The sequence below is a fragment of the Pollicipes pollicipes genome, unplaced genomic scaffold (genome assembly GCF_011947565.3).
Source record: "Pollicipes pollicipes isolate AB1234 unplaced genomic scaffold, Ppol_2.1 Scaffold_6052;HRSCAF=7182_pilon_pilon_pilon, whole genome shotgun sequence".
In the NCBI taxonomy this organism is placed as follows: domain Eukaryota; kingdom Metazoa; phylum Arthropoda; class Thecostraca; order Pollicipedomorpha; family Pollicipedidae; genus Pollicipes; species Pollicipes pollicipes.
In genome coordinates this window covers 12363804-12381119 of record NW_023596805.1, presented here as the reverse complement: position 1 = coordinate 12381119, position 17316 = coordinate 12363804, and the positions used below count along the sequence as shown (strand labels likewise).

Here is a 17316-nt window from a genome sequence, read left to right as displayed (position 1 = left end):
TCCAATGTTTGTAAGGTCTCGTAGAGTAACCCTCTCAGTTCCGTAGTGTGCGTAACACGTCTCCCCGATGTCCCCATTTCCGCATTATCGTCTCTTCAAAACGGCCGACGATAATTTGGAGAAATAACGAGAAATCATTGAAGATACTGAAAAACTTAGCGGCCATGTCAGCCCCAGTAATTGCTTCTCCAACATGTCTCTCAATTGTTACTCTTAACACGTGCTCGAGTGGTGGGTTGGATACCCGTCGCTGGAATAGAACCAATTTGACCGCCCCTGAGATCTCAGCAACTAGGAGAGCTAGAGGAACCGAATTTACTGTGGGTCCTTTTGGTTGAGAGCCTGTAAGGATTTAAAGATTCTGAGCACGTTTCGAAGGACATCTGTTTTAAAAGACCATCCTAACAAAGTAAATACTTTACCTCAAATGGCGTAACATGTATGCGCAGAAAACCTCTTCGTAACCGTTCAATCTCTGGTTGCGAGGCAGGTACGGCAAGACCAGCCAACAATGAGACACATCTGACCCAATCAACATCACCCTCAACGGGATGAAGTGCACCTTTCCCATCCCTACACCATTCTGCTCGTTTCCGCTTGACTACACCGCCGGTGCAGCTGTGTGACCCCTGTAACCCCTGTGTGACCCCTGTAACCCTTGTGTGACCACTGTAACCCCTGTGTGACCCCTGTGTGACCCTTGTGTGACCGCGTTTTGGTCTCCGCCGCCAGGAGTGGTGCCTCAAATGAAGAGCAGGGACCGGACGCATCGCAGCGCTCCCCACGGCCAGGCAGTGATGACTTCTTTGATTTGAAACCCGCCAGGGCTCCCTTCAGGACCGACCGGTACGACACGCTCACGACGTTCGACGTGAGTGTCCAGTGGCTGGTTAATTCCACGACAAAGCGAAAAGTGAAGGGGCCAAATAACGCCGTTTACTTTTTCTCTCGCTGACAGCATCAGCATGGCGTTGTCTTATACCCAGAATTCGGCGGTGCCTTTTTGGGAAAAATCGGAGCAGCGACTGATTAGGTACAGCCTGGCGTATTTTTAGGTCAAGTAGCATGGTCGGTTTTGGGGGTTCATAACTCTGATAACTCGACCTTAGTTGCACGTAACCACATAACACTGAACTGGAAATGATCCACTGCATTTTTGGTTATTTTCAGGTTAGTGTTTACTCAATTTTCAAAACCGCGACCGGGTGACGTAAAATCACGTGACCTTCATTAACATTTCAGCCATCCACAATGTTGTTTTTCGAAACACAGCAACTTACATCAATTACTTCTCTAGCAAAACCAAGCTTTAAAAATATGCTTTTAAGCTGCAATGTTCCTTACGAATTTGGCATGTACAGCCCGTTTCATTCAGATCTGACAGAGGATGCAGATAACGTGTTCAACTGTCATAGAATATGTTGAAAATTAGACATGCATGTTAGATGCAATGCAACATGCAATTAGACATATCTATCTCTGCCACATCAACTGGCGCGGTAGCTATGCATGCAGCGAATCACACTTCGCCGTGAGCTGTTTGCAATAGCGTGGATGATCTGACTTGCCAGCACCATGCATCACAACGACTTGATACAACAATGATAGCATCCGCTCATCTGCGAGAGAGAGAGAGAGAGAGAGAGAGAGAGAGAGGAGAGAGAGGAGAGAGAGAGAGAGAGAGAGAGAGAGAGAGAGAGAGAGAGAGAGAGAGAGAGAGAGAGAGAGAGAGAGAGAGAGAGAGAGAGAGAGAGAGAGAGAGGAGAGGGAGAGAGAAAGAGAAATCGGTGAGAAAATGTGGTTTTATATGTTGGAAATGTCATATAAATAGCCGAAGAGTGTGTAAGCAATCTCAAGTGTTACTGTGTGTTACAAGTGTTACATTATGGTTGAAATAAGACAAATTCCATCAATATCCTTTCCGTCATACAAGCTAGAGGCAATTGGGTTCGGTGACTGAGCACACGCCGATAAAATTACAATAAGTTTTCTGATCTGTGTTACTTTTCATATGCAGACAATGTCGCGCGCCCATTCCAGTAGTAAAGCATTCCATCGCTAATATTTATGCGGAATGAGAGGTTTGACTCATGACGCCGGGCTAGTAGAATGTCCGCCCTGTCCCGAATTGTCTCCGGCTATGTGAGCCCTTTGTGATGTCCCTGTTACCTTGTGTCTGAGCAAGGTGCATCTGGAACGTCCGTCTTGCATGCCCCACAGCCGGGTTGGTTCAGTTGGGAGAGCCATTGTATTGTTGGCTGTCGCCGCCTTCGATGCGATGGGCAGCACCTCATTTGTGTAATTGGGAATGTCGTTAGCCGGCTGTGAAGACAGCAATCAGATCGTCTCAAATGCTGCGTTGTGCACGTGGAAGTGTGTTCAGTGATGTTCTCTCTTCTATTTAGGGACTTTTTTATACAGCCCGTAAAACAAAGTGCCTGAGTGTTTCAGTACAACGTGCCTGCCATGTATGATCAAATCTATTGGAATTCTTAGCTAGCCAGATGTCCATTTCCTGCAACGAAGCTGTTTGTCAATAAGTAGTTTTCTATCACACCATTATCTACCTCCCAGAGACGGGTTTCTGGTGATGACCAACCTGGTGCTGGAGACGAGGCCCTGCTACAAACGCGTCCGTGCCGGCCCCAGCAGATACCGGGATGAGGAAATTCAGTGCCTCTTTTTGATATTTCTACCAACAATGTTGCATTTTGTAAGTTCATTTTCATCAAGAGACATGCACATCACATTTAAGGCTTGTGAGTGAGGTCACGTTGCCTTCCGAGAGAGCTATGGGGGTGAAGCTGTCCTCTAAACTCTGTTGTGCGAATATTTACCATTCTGTCACTTGCGATTCATACTTACCTACGCAGCTGTTGGCTGTGTCTTACGTTGCTAACTTGGCGTCACCACTCAGTCGTCACCCGACTCCGATGCCGGACCGGTCTCTGCCAACCGCAAGGAACGGCACCATTTGGGTTTGCACCCCAAGATATTTGACCAGCATTAAAGTGGCGTAGCAGCAGCCGAATCCGCTCCGATCGAGAGACCAGGTCCGCGAGTTTCTTCCCGGAGGCACTCCTCTTCTCCATCGAGACGATCGGGTGAGACAGAAGTCAGAGGAGTGCGTTGCGCGCAGCTGAAGGGGAGGGGGACTGGCCACGGAGGACCTCTAGGCTGCTCCTCAACAAGCGTCACTGTAGTGGTCAGATATGCACGCTCTCTGCTCCTGTATTCCATTGTTGTCGCTTGTCCAATGCCGACCGTGATTCAGTGTTGTGATATTGCCCGCAACATGCGCACGGTTTATGAGTCGCAGGTACGAACCGCTCGGTAGATCAGACGGGGTAAATGAGCTCCTCAGCTGAACTACAACTTTCGAAATTATTCTGAATTGCACCTGCACTTTAGCCACCCAGATGCAAACTAAACCCTCTTCCTCTTCCAAACACGTTCTGATCCAGTCTTTTAGCTCGGTATCATGCCGCACCACATAAGCGGCACCTTCTTTATCCTCCTTGGGCGAGTCTTTTTGTTTGTAAGGCGCGCTGTTTCCTGAAGTGCATCACCAATATTCCTTGGTGCGTGGTGTTAGTTTGCACTTCAAACGGTGACCGCTACCTTTGTCGTCGGTTGACTTTCCCTTCTCCTTACCGACCCTTACACGGGAGGACTTTCTGTGCCGACAGCGTGGAGGGCACCAAAGTGCTGACCCAAGACATGCCAGACACCATCACGTCGTGGGTCGGCTCCGCCATCTGCTCCCACCCCCAGGTAAATGAAGAGGATCCGACTCTCTGGTAGGTGGATAGCTTTCGAACCGAAGAAGTCCGTGATTGCCGGTCCCAGGCGCTAGAAGTAGTCTGTGATCCCCGGCCAGGACTTCCGCCCCTGTATAGGTCGGGAGCTCTCGACCTCCCATCCCCGTGTGGGTCGGGAGCTCCCAACCTTCCACCTCTGTGTAGGTCGGAAGCTCTCGTTCCCAGGTATTTCAGGACTTCTCTGTCCTAGGCCGGAGGGTAGTTCCGCCTCTGGGCGCGGGAGAGGCTTGTGGCTCTAGGTTATCGTGGATTTCCAAGCCCGTGGTAGGTGAGATTTCCATTTGTCAGGCTCCACGGCGGTTTCCGCCGTTTGGCAGGTATGTAGCGTATGCATGGGTAATTAAACATTTTCCGGTTAGACGAAATACAGGTGACGAGGATTTCAGGTGCGCAACATGATTTTCTTCCTGATAGCTGACGTCTTGATTAATGCTGGTCTTTAACATATTTAGTGCTGGTCTTCAAGACATATCGCCAAGACAGGGGTGCCGGTAGTGTGGTGGTTAAGGCATCTGCAGCAACCACTGCGCACCTGGGAAACCGGAGAAATAGGGTTCGATTCCCCGCGGTGCCTGCCCTTCCTGCCAGGATGAGAGGCAGGCGACACCATATAGCCTCAGCAGCTCGGTGCCTCGTGAAGTCTGAATGATAACAACAATAACACATTGCCAAGACATCCCATGACATAAATCTTAATTATGTCTGTTTAATGGAAACAAAGCTAACACAATAAAAATTCCCAAGACTCGAGCACTTGAGCACCAATGGCCTGCCTGTTCGTAATTTGCCTTCAACTGGCCATGACATCATCGTGTGCTACCAGGACGGGTTCGGCGTCTCCAACAAATCAGCCATCAAATCTTTCAAGCCGTTCTTCACGGAGGTCACGCTGCCGTACTCCGTGAAGCGCGGAGAGGTCCTTAACATGTCGTCCACCGTGTTCAACTTCCTCGACTCCAGCCTGTCGGTAAGAGGGTCACAAATACTCAGCCATTTTTCATAGGCTGCGATACTCGCACGTTAGGTAAGCCGCTAATCTGTTGTGAAGGTAACTGATTGTCATTAGCTGCTGATTGCAGAGACCTGCTCACAATCAAAGATGGGTATAATAATTTTACCCACAAAACATTCCGGCCTACATGTAGAGAAACACACTTAGTGTTATACCTGGTGTTATATGTCCTCTGACCGTTAGACGTGGCTCACCAGGTGTCTTGCAAAGCATTCGCTAAAATTCCAGCTGTGCATACCCACACAAAATACAGTACTTTTCAACCAAGTTAAGGCGCGCCTCGAGTGACATTGCGTCGCAAGGATTTGAATACAGCACTCTCGCACGCCATTGCAATACATCCTCACAAATTTGTATCTTTGCCAGATACACACAACGCGCTCTCTCAATCGCTACAATAGCGATGAAAACACATTTGGCTGAACGGTTTGTGGTACCCGTCCCTCAGACATCTCCAGCTCCAGGCTTTAGGCAACTCTATCTAAGACGTCACCCTGCTACGTTAGCAGACGTCGCAGTGCACACAAGGTGCCAGTTGCAGACATTGCAGCACATACCGGCTACCAGTTGCAGATGTTGCAATGCCCACCAGCACACCAGCTGTCACCCCACAGGTCTCTGCGCCGGGCGTTACAGTGCCCGTTCCCGGCAGGTGTACCTGGAGCTGGCGGCGTCGGAGGATTACTCGCTGGCCGACGAGGTTTCGCCCGCGGGCATTGACCTCTGTGTGCCGGCGGGCCGCTCCAAGGTCAGCCACTTCCCGCTGACCTTCACCTCTCTGGGCGAGGTCAACATCACCGTCACGGCCAGACTCCGAGACGGCAACTGTGACCAGCCGAACACCGTCGGCCCCGGCAGGTGAGCTTTCGAAGGTTTTTAGCTCTGGCGGGAGGCTTTCGATCGCTTTTAGCTCTGGTGGTGGGCTCAATTTATGATGCAGCGTGGTTGATTGTCGGAAATGTATTGATTTTAATACACGGCATCTGTAGCGTGGTGACTCCTATAGAAGTAAATCAGGGGATAATTGGCACCAGCGGAAGGTAGAAAGCAACAGCTTATCTAATGTTGCCAAGCCACTCTGCTCAATATGCCGATGCCAGCTGAAGACCTAAACATCTGATTGGCTGGAATGAGAGGATTACGGCCGATGACCCGAGAATCTGGAATCACTCATGTCTTGCTTCTGGATTGCGCCCGGCGCCTTACGTCTCAAGTCTTGCACGCACGTTCGTTGATTCTGGTTGGTTTTGGGTCGCTATCCACATACATAAGATTTTCTGCGATGAATTATGTAGCTAATGCAGTCAATTTTATACTTCGCACAGTTTGCACAGCACCGACCTACAACTGGGGCTATGAGACCTACGCATGGGCCGAAGTAACACAAAAGTTATTGAGTACTCCACCGCAACAATTTAGATCAACCGTATATGTCTAGGAATGGAAACTGCAAATTATGCTAGTTTTGACGCGTTTAACACATTTGGTCACACGTCGCTGGTGATGGTCACATAATATGGCAAGCATATAGATGAATCCGTTGCGTCACGTCTGTCTCGCTTCAATGACGTAACGAAAAAGGATTCTGCATGACGTCACGTCTAATAATGTCGTCCAGTTCACTTCAAACACCCATGGGTGCAGGATCTATCGGGTGTGACGTCATTTTGACGTCAAAGAGGTAGATCTGTTGTCGTCTGAATCGCCGCGAGGGCTCCCTGGGACTGCGCCAGTTGCACTATATTTGAAAACAATTGTTTACTAATGTGTGTAGGAAGGGAGAAGGGGTGGTGGGAAGAAGCTTGTAGACGCACATGCTCCTCGCTGTTTTTACTAGCTTAGCATGCGCGGGAGAAGGTTTCATACAAGTATCGGCTCAATAAGAATCTTTCCCCGACATCGTCCGTGCTGCGAATTTCCCACGCACCTGCGTTTGGAATGTTATTGGCAGCACAAACACCGTGACCCTCCTGCTGTGACCGACAGTGACACTGTCATCCGTCCGCTAGTGGTCAAGCCCGAGGGATTCCCGCAGGAGGAGACGACGTCACGGTTCGTGTGCCTGGACGAAGGTGAGTGACGACTCTTGTGACAGAGTCATCTGTACGCTGGTCCTGGTTTAGTCCAGCGAACTCACCCGGTGCGTGCGTGCGTTAGCTAAACGGTGGCGTGATGGTGTGCTATAGTGTCTTTGGTGGAGTGCAGTGTAAGTAAACATGACGGTGTTTGAGGTGCTTTGCTACATGGTGTTGAGTGAGGTATGATGGCTTGTTGCGGTGTGTGACTGGGAAGGTTGGGACAATAAGCGCGGAAATCATGCGAGGAGCATTGCAGCTCTAGGTAGAGATGGAGATACCATAGCTTTGTTTTATGCGTACGCAAGTAAGTTTGCCTTGAGAGAGCTAAGCAACCAGGACGGGTCTCAGTTGGTCTTAACAGTATTGCGAAATTTTTATTTCGTTTTCGATATAATTAAATCCCTATGCAGCTCGTCGTTTATTACCTCAAGCAGCTGTTGTTCCATAACAAACTCCACTTTTCGAACAGCTCTAGTGCGGGTTATAGCGTCCTAGAGGTAATATCACCACGATCTTTCACCGCGTGACGTTGAGCACCAGAACTCTGTCAATGTGTGTTGTGTTTTCGTTTGTAATAGTATCGCATGCTTTACTTGCACAACGATCGCCATCAATAGTAGCGAGCCTGTCGCGGATCGTCGCTTAAAAGGCCTGAGGCCATGATGCGACCGTACCTCCTGTTATAGCAGGGCCCTGACTTGCTCCCGATGTGCTAGGAGCTGAGCCTCACGTGGAGCGGATCCCGATGGTGGCTCCTGAAGGCCTGGTGCCGGGTTCTGAACGGGCTTATTTCTCCGTGGTGGGCGATCTGCTCGGACCTTCGTACGGAGTGAGTTTGTTCCTTATGTATCTCACATCTGTTCATCCAGTTTTGATCCATGACACTCACAGATACCATTGAGAGTACAGCAAACGTGACGAATGCATGCATATTCCTTCCTGATTTCATCCTCGCCCTTAGAAAAATATAAGCCCTTGTATGACACTCAATGATGGGGGACTCCAGCCTACTACAACTCCACCCTACCCGTTGTTCGAGGCCACGCCTCTTGTTGACCAAACTTGGCTGGGCCAAAGGACAAGTTTCCTGGAAAATCGAACAGCTACGGCTTTGTGTACTTGAACATTTGCTGATGATGTAGGGCTTTATTAATGCACCAATGCTGGCCCACCGTGCGCGATCTGCCAAGTCAACAGCCTAAATACCCTCAGAACGCCATGGGCGGGGGGGGGGGGGGGGGCGAGGGGTTCGACACTCTCCCTATCAAGGTGGAGATTAAAAAAATGTAGTATGGCTAATGGACGAATTGCATTAAATTGTTTGCAACTTGTCTTGAGATGAAGTCTCTTTTGAGCTCTTCCGCTGCCATTGTAATAACGAAGCTGCTTCGCCGACTTCTCCATGTGTAGTTACCCACGGCCATGACTGCCAGAACCTGGGCCGACTGGTGGACATCCCGACGGGCGGAGGAGAGCCCAACATGTTGGCTTCGTGCCGTACATCCACATGAGGGCGTACCTGGAGCACAGGGCTGCTCACCCCTGGTGACCGGGACCTGACCATCAACGGCATGAGACGAGGTGAGACAGAGACTCGGAGCATACGGAACTGCTGACCCCCGGGGAGCAGGGCTGGATTATCATGGCATGAGACGAGGTGGGACAAAAACCAGGCGGACCAGGCAGACAGGCGTGGAATTCAGAATGTTTGGACCAATCCAGGTCACGAAAACAGCAGCTGGCGCCGACTTGCGCACGCCAACGTGCACCATCAAGAAACGGAGGGTGCGTGCCGAATACCTCTGGATTTCAAAGCACTTGCGGCGTGTCAAGTCACACCATCAATGCACCATCAATGCAGCGTATCAAGTCGCATGCAATCTGTGTTTGAATATCTAAATGGAAGAGCGTATTCGTCTGGTACGTGAAACGCGTTTTGGCCAATGCAGCGCGTCGTTCAGGAAGGACGTCAATAACTCAGATGTGCTCCACTTGCACATAGATCACTTCATCTCCCACTTGAGCTTCCTGGCGTTCCAATGCGTGGCAAATGTCGTCCAAGTGTCTCGGGGACGTATAAACAGCACTTAAAGGAAAAAAAAAAAAACAGCTGGAATAGCGTGTCAGGATAAAGCACCCAGTAGCACTAATTTCGTGATTGAACCAGAGGATAAGCCCGTCTACAGTGTGGTACACAGCTGAAACAACGTTTACCCCTCGTCATGAGTCACGGTTTTTTCATAACGTGAACGGATAGGGGTTCGATGCGAGCTCCGCCGTGCCGTTCCAAACTAAAAGAGATAGCGCCTCTTAACGAGGTGTGCGATGGGTAATACGTTTAATGTTTCTAGGTAACCAATTAACGCCACTAGACCAAGTCGCAGGTCATATTTTCCAGATGCATCCTTAAGATGCTCAAGTGTGCATGCTCAAACACACATGCTCTTTACACGCTCATATACAGAGACCATGCCTCAGAGCGACGCTAACGGCCGTGGTCATTCTTCATTTCTGAGTGCAGCGGTATGTATTGGCACGTGTTTTGAGCATATCTGTATGATGTAGGACTCCGTAACAAGTGTCATCTCACCGCCAGCGGTCCGCGGAATCGTCGGTTGAGGCCTCCACACGCGCTGGCAGCAAATTACTGTGCCGTGTTCATCGAGAACGTCGGTACTCAGAAAACCAATTAGCTAGGGACACGTTTTTCGCGTCGAAATGCTTACACTGCGTGCCCCATAGCCGGCGGAAATTTGCGCGTGATTGCACGATATGCCAGAAAACCCTCAGAAAACCCATAGAAAACTTTAGATAAGGTGTATCGATCCTTTTTCCTCTGAGGGCGAGGGCGAGAAAATGAGGGCGAGAGTTAGGGTGAAAGGGCAAAAATGATGATGGCTCATTGACACACTAGATACTAGTCTTACTTCCTGGAGAGGTAGCACTGTACGTGTGTAACAGATGTGTGCAAAGACCGTTCCAGCTGCCTTTCCGCACGTGCGATGAATCTGACGATAACTACCCCCACGGAACTTCACGACCCCTTTCGGTTTCTGATTGCTGAACATCTTTGGCAGACCTTGGGTAGATAGAAAACGTGTGCCTCGAAATTTGGACAAGGTCATCGCTGGGTTTGGTGAGGTGAATTAGATGGCAAGGAGGAAGCCTCGGTGGCAGCTGACACGTGCGGCCCGTAGACCTTCTTGTTTGCATCAGAGTGTGCCAGATCAAGTTACAAAACTTGAAACTTGTGATCTGCGCTGAGCCTGATGGTTCTAGACCCAGTCACGTGACCCATGCTTTCTGTGACTCTCTCATGATGTACCCTAGGGTACCAGACTCAGCTGCGGTACAGGCATCGGGACGGCTCGTACTCTTCGTTCGGCCGGGATGACCCGGAAGGCTCGCTGTGGCTCACCGCCTTCGTCGTCAAGTCCTTCAAGGAGGCGTCCGAGTACATCGTTATTGGTGGGTGCAACATGTCGCGGTACAACAAGTGTTTCGGTTATTGGATTAATTGCAGCACACCCCTGGCGCCTCTAATATGTACTCTTGGCTCAGGGTTGCCTGCTTTTACATATCCACTGTGGGAAAGGACGTCATCATTGTCGATGTAACTGTCATGTTGTCATTATCACCATCATGATCAGCATAAGTCCAGAGCGATAGTGCAGTGCTGCACTACGATCAGAGGTGGTTGGCGCGCGTTGAACGACCTTCGCATAGCGCAGTGAAGAACGACCTTGGTGAAGGTCATTCTTCACTGCGCCATGCGAAGAATGACCTTCACCGCGCCGAGGAAGAATCACCTTGGCTTCGACTCTGAGGAGCTACAGCCAGCCAGTTAACGGGAGCGGACGTGTCAGTGGGATTATGTGGGACCACCGGGGATACGGGGCAGACCCCACTGTTCCGTTTGTCTCGCCCATGCGCGAAGTTACCAATGCAAGCGAGAGCCAGCTGGTGCAGCAGCAGCAGGGAAAAGTTGTTAGCTTTCAATAGCTGACCATACCTGCGCCCTATCTGCTGCCATGTCCATAAGAGAAGTCAGCCATCACGAGCAAGAGTTAACTGGTGCAGTAGCAGCAGCAGAGTGAAAGTTGCTTCCGTCCAAAGTTGACCATAACTTTGCCGTCTCATCTTCATGCCCAGACTAGAAGCTGACCAAGACCGCAGACAAATGGCCGCTGCAAAGCGGCATGGTCAGAGCTGCCCCATTCACCACGTAACCATGGTATTCTTATCAAGACAAAGAGGCTCGTGGCCAGCGTCAGCTGGGTGGCACGGTAGCAACACTTTGATGCCTGCTGTATCCCATTAGCTGACCATGACCTGTCAAGATGAGGAGTCAGCCATTCGCAGTGTGAGACGGCTGGTACCGTGGCCGATTCTCCTCACTAGCTGACCATAACTTATTTGCCAGACGAGGAGTCGACCAAGCAGAGCGAGCAATGGCTGGTACAGCAGCAGCAGGATGACGGCTGCTTCCGTCCGATCGGCAGCGTCATTCACAAGGAGCTGAAGGCAAGGGATGCGTCGTCATGATGGCGAATGGGATATACCAATCCCCGGCTCCACGCCCGTGCTGCGGGTATCGGGACACAGAGCTCTCAGGCTGGGGTCAAATAATATGGAGTGAGGATCATTACGTCAACAGGCGTACATCCGTGCTATAAAATGGTCAGGGCGTAAACGAAAATGTCACAGATGTTCTTCACATCCACATCTGTCCTGACCAAGAGATGATCTCCTGGTGACGCCGGTGTGTTCACTCACCAGGGCGGCACGGAGCGGGGCGGCCCGGCCGCCCTGACGGCGTTCGTCATGCTCGCCCTCGGGGCAGAAAACACCAGGAGTCTGAGGAGCGGCTTCACCTGCCTGGAGCGCGGCATCAGTCTGACCAACAAAACACTGTATGCCGAGGTATGGCCTATTAGCTCTGAGGGTTTCATCAGAATTACTGCTACAGTGTCGCTTCACTTTATGTAGATTGCCTAGTGGCCCCACACTGTTGACAATGGACGTTTACCGCAAAGTTCGTATATTTGTTCTTGTAATGCTTTAGCAGTTTGAGCGAAACGGTCAGCAATGTTGTTCGTAGCAGAAGATAGCTGCATATTTGGGCGGATATACGATATTCCGCGCGCGACTCGTCGCCTCTTTCCTATACGTGGCACCGGCTATAGCCGTGAACTTCGCTAACCTGCATCGTATGTGGAAGATAGCAGGATGCGTCTTTGTCTCTTGAAGTGCTGGAGGTGACTTTCATGTTTCGTTTCCCGACTCTGTTCCCTCTCGTGCACCGCCCTAGTGGCAATGTTAAAAACGGCCGAAGGTTGCGTTAGGCGTCCGTCCCCATTACCTGAGCTCCAGGTCTTCGAACAGGCCGCTGCTCGTGCTCCAAACGCCGCCCTGTTCGATACGAGGAGCTGCAGCTGTTCCATATCGCGCAGGTGCTGTTAGCCTATACGCACGTGGTACTGGGCCGGGAACAGCGCGGCCAACAGCTGGTCTCCGCTCTGATGCAGAAGGCCAAGACGGAGGGTCGGACGCCCTCTTCTGGGAGGGCGATCGCCGCTCCATCTGTGAGTGACACCTTCCGACAGAAAGGTCACCGCAACTGCGTCCGTCTTACTGAAATGGTACTTTAAATTAGATACGATGCGTCTCTCATCGAAATGGTGCGATGTATTAAGAGCAATAACAATTGTGTGAGTGATGCGGGTCATCTTGAAAAGTTAAACCAGTGACGTCATACGGAATTGCGGCTACATCTTCGTCTGTCAATGACGTCATTCTCCATGACGATAGCGGCAATTCAGTTTGTGTGTATACCACGTTGGAGGAATGCGGCGTCTGATGTCAGATGAAAGGCCAATTATATTTCGCATACGCGACGCCATTCTCTGCAGGCAGCAACTGACCATGTGTGAGTGGTGACATCTGGTAGGCGTCCAGGACTACTCAAATCATTGGTGGGCGTCCCTGACCAATGACGTCATCCTGCTAATTTGGTCAACGACGTCAGGCATTCCGATTAGTACTCCATCTGAACCTGCCATTTTACCCTAGAGTAGCGTCTAACTTTTGTGATGGTGGGTGACGACAGCATGAACTGTGTGTATTGTCATTCGAGCATTGGAGGGGCGGCGGAAACGTCATTCATTAGACGGCGGGAAGAATGACAGCCTCATTTTGTGAGTGACACCATCTTCGAGTTTGTTGGGAATTGACCATGACCGGCTTTGATTCCATCCGGCAATATACATTGGGTTGATGGCACGTATGGTGCTCTCCCTGGTCCACAGACGGCGGCAGTCGGGCCGTGGACATTGAGATGACGGCATACATGGTGCTCTCCCTGGTCCACCTCTCGGGTCAGGAGAACATGGAGCAGGCGGCGCGGGCCGTCAAGTGGATCAACAAGCAGCGCAACAGTCTGGGCGGCTTCGTCTCCACGCAGGTAGACCGTGGCTTCATGCGGTTTTGCGTACTTGAGGAGGTGGTCTAAGAGATTAATAGGTTTTGCGGAAATTTTACCAGTGGTTCGTTGATGCAAGGATATAACCATAACAAGGCAGCGGCTGGTGACCCCTGACCAGCTGAGCATTGCTGTAATAAACATGTGTCACCACAGAACACAACGGTGGATCGGCAGGCTGGTAACGTCTAGCCATGGTTCTTCCGCTCTCCAGCATGGACTGAGGAATACTTTGAAAGTGCTGAATTTGAGAACACCACCAGTTGCTGTGGTTACAACGCAGATGATTTCGAACGTTCCAACCAACTGCAAAAGATCGCAATATCGTTACGATTTTGACGACGTGTCTTCTCTGGTTTATAGGACACGATTGTGGCGCTGCAGGCGCTGACAGTGTTTGCCAAACGCACTTTTTCTTCGGAGTTGTCCACTAGCGTTACAGTGAGTGCTGCCGGACCCCCCTCCACACTTGTGGTGGACTCGTCCAACCGTCTGCTACTGCAACAAGAAAAGGTGGCAGATTTTGAGGTACGTGGCTGCGGTAAGCGTGTGGTGCTAGCCGATTTCAGTCGGCGGGTGTTCGCTTAACTTGAACGATAACTGCGAATGTAGCTTACCAGATGAAAAATGGAAAAATATATTAAACTCTTTCCTCAGTGTGGTTTTTGAGTCCAAACTCTTGCGCCTGACTCAAGCAGACGATCACCTTGCTGCTAATAGTACCCTTCATTGATTTTGTTTAAACATGTGGTCATTTCTTGATGAGGATGCTAAAGCTGAAGCTATTTTCTATCCCAGACGACGTTCCCCATGTAGGAGCTGGCCTCTGCAGTCAACAGAGGCACTTCTGATGACTGCAGGCCATCAGAAGTTCCAGGGCCAGGAACTTCGCTGTGTTCATCCGGCCACGCCCATGCTTCTTCCGCTTCCACTCCCACCTCTCCCTAAGGCCGTCATCTTGCCCGCAGCTGCCAGCTGAGGTCACCTTCACCGTCAGCCCATCCGGCTGCGTCATCTACCGCACCAGCTTCCGCTACTCCAGCCGCTCCCGAGTATGTAGCATGGTTATGAACCACGACCTGTCAGCTATACCTGCCGTGTCATGTCTGATGGGACGGTTCCGTTCTCACGATTGCCAACGGAAAACGGGGGTCGGCTCCGACAATAAGCTTAAGAAATGTGTTGGCGCTCTGCTCCAAATGACGTTTGTACCTTAGAGCACATTTGCTGGCAAGATGTGTTCGCAGTACATTTCATTTTCTATCCCAGACAACTTGATCTGGTGTTTGTTGCGGGTGGTTTCTCAGGCTGTACGTGTACGGTGCGCAGCACTGGTCTGCGTTGAAAAACTACATGTGGCTACGGTCAGGTGCTCAAATGCTTATACTTATTACCGACTTTTAGGCTGCGTTGAAAAGCGAACGGTCGCGCAACCATGCATACTTTAATTTGGGCAAGTTCTCATTCATGAACAGGTGACGTGGATTGCTTCACCGGCTTTGGTGAGCGATGCTAACCCCAAAGCCATCGTGCCCAGGTGCCGAAGCCAGCATTCTCGCTGGCGATGACCTCGGAGGCGCGCCCGAGCCGCTCTCCAGGCAGTTCGTATGAGCTGGAGGTATGCTCCGCCTACATCGGGGACTCTGGTGAATCGGAACGCGTCGTGCTGGAGGTGGAAATGCCCTCGGGTTATATCGCCGTCAGCAGCACACTGAGAAGTCTCCGAAAAAGCGGCGGTAAGTGGAGAGCAGCCTCCGAACCAGCGACGGTAAGTGGGGAGCAGCCTACGAAACAGCGGCAGTAAGTGGAGAATAGCCTCCGAACCAGCGACGGTAAGTGGGGAGCAGCCTAAACAGCGGCGGTAAGTGGAGAGTAGCCTCCGAACCAGCGACGGTAAGTGGAGAGTAGCCTCCGAACCAGCGACGGTAAGTGGGGAGCAGCCTACGAAACAGCGGCGGTAAGTGGAGAATAGCCTCCGAACCAGCGACGGTAAGTGGGGAGCAGCCTACGAAACAGCGGCGGTAAGTGGAGAATAGCCTCCGAAACGGCGAGGACTGTTCTTCAAAACAACGAACGTTTCGAGTCCGAGACAAAGGCTCTGAACAGTGGGGGTAGCGAGTGATAGTTGGAGGGGAGAGGGAGAAGCAATATCGAGCGACATTTAGGAGGGGAGAGGGGAGAGCGATAGTTGGAGGATTCCTGCAAGTGTCTGCGAACAGAGTAAGGTCACCAACAATAAAATCAAAGACTGCAAAGCCTTTCCGACTCAGCAAGCGAACAAGTAGTGAAAACGGCTGCGACATATGCGTCGAGAGAGGGCGCTGCACCTGTCTGCCACGCATTTTGCAATTTTGTTTTTGTCACTTCTGACTCCGTGGTTCGCACTGCATCTACGGTAATTTCTTCTGCAATAGCACCAACACAAACCGTTGCAGAACTCTTTTGTCATAAAAACCCCGAGGCCAAGGCAAAGCAGGTGTCATAGGCACCTGGAGGAGATGTTGCACCTCCCTGTGTATATGCACTTCTGCAAGTGTCTGTAAAATTACCATGCTATGTTTTGTCTGGTCCTTACCCGCTTCACAAATGTCTGACGATGATAATGATGACGATTCTTACCATTCCCCACTCTCTCCGTCTACAGCGGTACGCAAATACGACTTCAGCAAGGGCAAGGTGACCTTCACGCTGTCCAAGGTCACCGAGGAGAAGGTCTGCCTCAAGTTCCGCATCATTCGAGAGAACGAGGTGGATGGCCTGAAGCCGTCGGTGGTGCGAGTCTACGACCTCTTCAGGCCTGAGGATCGCAATATTCTGGTGAGGGGTGTATGCCAGCCAAGCCGTGAATCACGAGGTTTGGGTTCGATCCCAGCGCTAGGAAGCTGTCCATTGCTCCCGTTCCGTCAGGAGAGACGTCGCCGCGGAGCTGAGCGTGCAGTGAGTCCCAAAACAGCGAGCAGCGACGCTGGTACTGTGTGTGCGGTGGACAGCACGTGGCGTATTTCCTGGCCGGAAGAACACGATATGACGGTGAAAACACACACCGAGGACCAGTGGAGCTTGCTTCCACGTTGACCCAGTGCCCAAAGTGATTTGTCGTCTGCTATGTAGACCCGGTGTCACCTCAAAATCTGTTAATAACATCGAAAACAAATAACTGTTTTCTGTTCGGTGCTCAAAAATGTACTTAAAAAGGGACGAGACACGTGACGTCACGCGCCCTTTGATGGTCCGCCAGTGACTGCGAAGCTCCTGCAGCTTGTGAATAATGTTACTCGACATCTGTAAAACTCAACCCCCGTACACGGATACTTATAGCTGCGGCCTGTGCATGACTGTTTTGGTGAGTGAGCGGGTGATGTGTTTACAGTTGTGTGACGTCACGTCATGCTTATGACGTCACGTCTCTGTTTCAGGAGTACGAGCTCTCGCCCGTGTCTTCTCCCGCCGCTTGATACTTATGTTGAAGACCGGTGTGTGCCTCTCACGGATCATGACTGGAAGACACGTGACATGACATGTCATGTCAAGAGGACGCCGACGCTCTGTGATTCGATCGTAGACATGCAGCTTAAGCCGGAACATTTTGGTATTAAAAATCTGACTACCAGCATTCTAGATCAGCATACGAAAGATCGTTTTTAACCAATGACTGCACGATGTGCTGCGAGATGTGTTATCAAGCACACCGACTCCTTGCTGTGTCGCTTTGCCGTTTCCCTGTGTGCGAGCGATGACCCTGAATATTGAGTAACTTTTGACCGATGTTTGCAACTGTGTATGAACGCTTGTCGCGGCACCACCAATTTAAAATGCGAGGGAAATACACTGGGCTGCTTTAAATGTTCGGTCTTTCTTTTATATCTGCCTAGCACATGTGCATTGTAGTCCACCATTAAGTCCCTTACATTGATTTGTTTTCCC

The 17316-nt window shown here is 50.8% G+C and overlaps 1 pseudogene; it reads left to right on the top strand.

The window, feature by feature from the left end:
* Positions 1-2737: 2737 nt before the first annotated feature.
* On the top strand, positions 2738-17223 carry LOC119104796 (alpha-1-inhibitor 3-like; annotated as a pseudogene).
* The last annotated feature ends 93 nt before the right edge of the window (positions 17224-17316 follow it).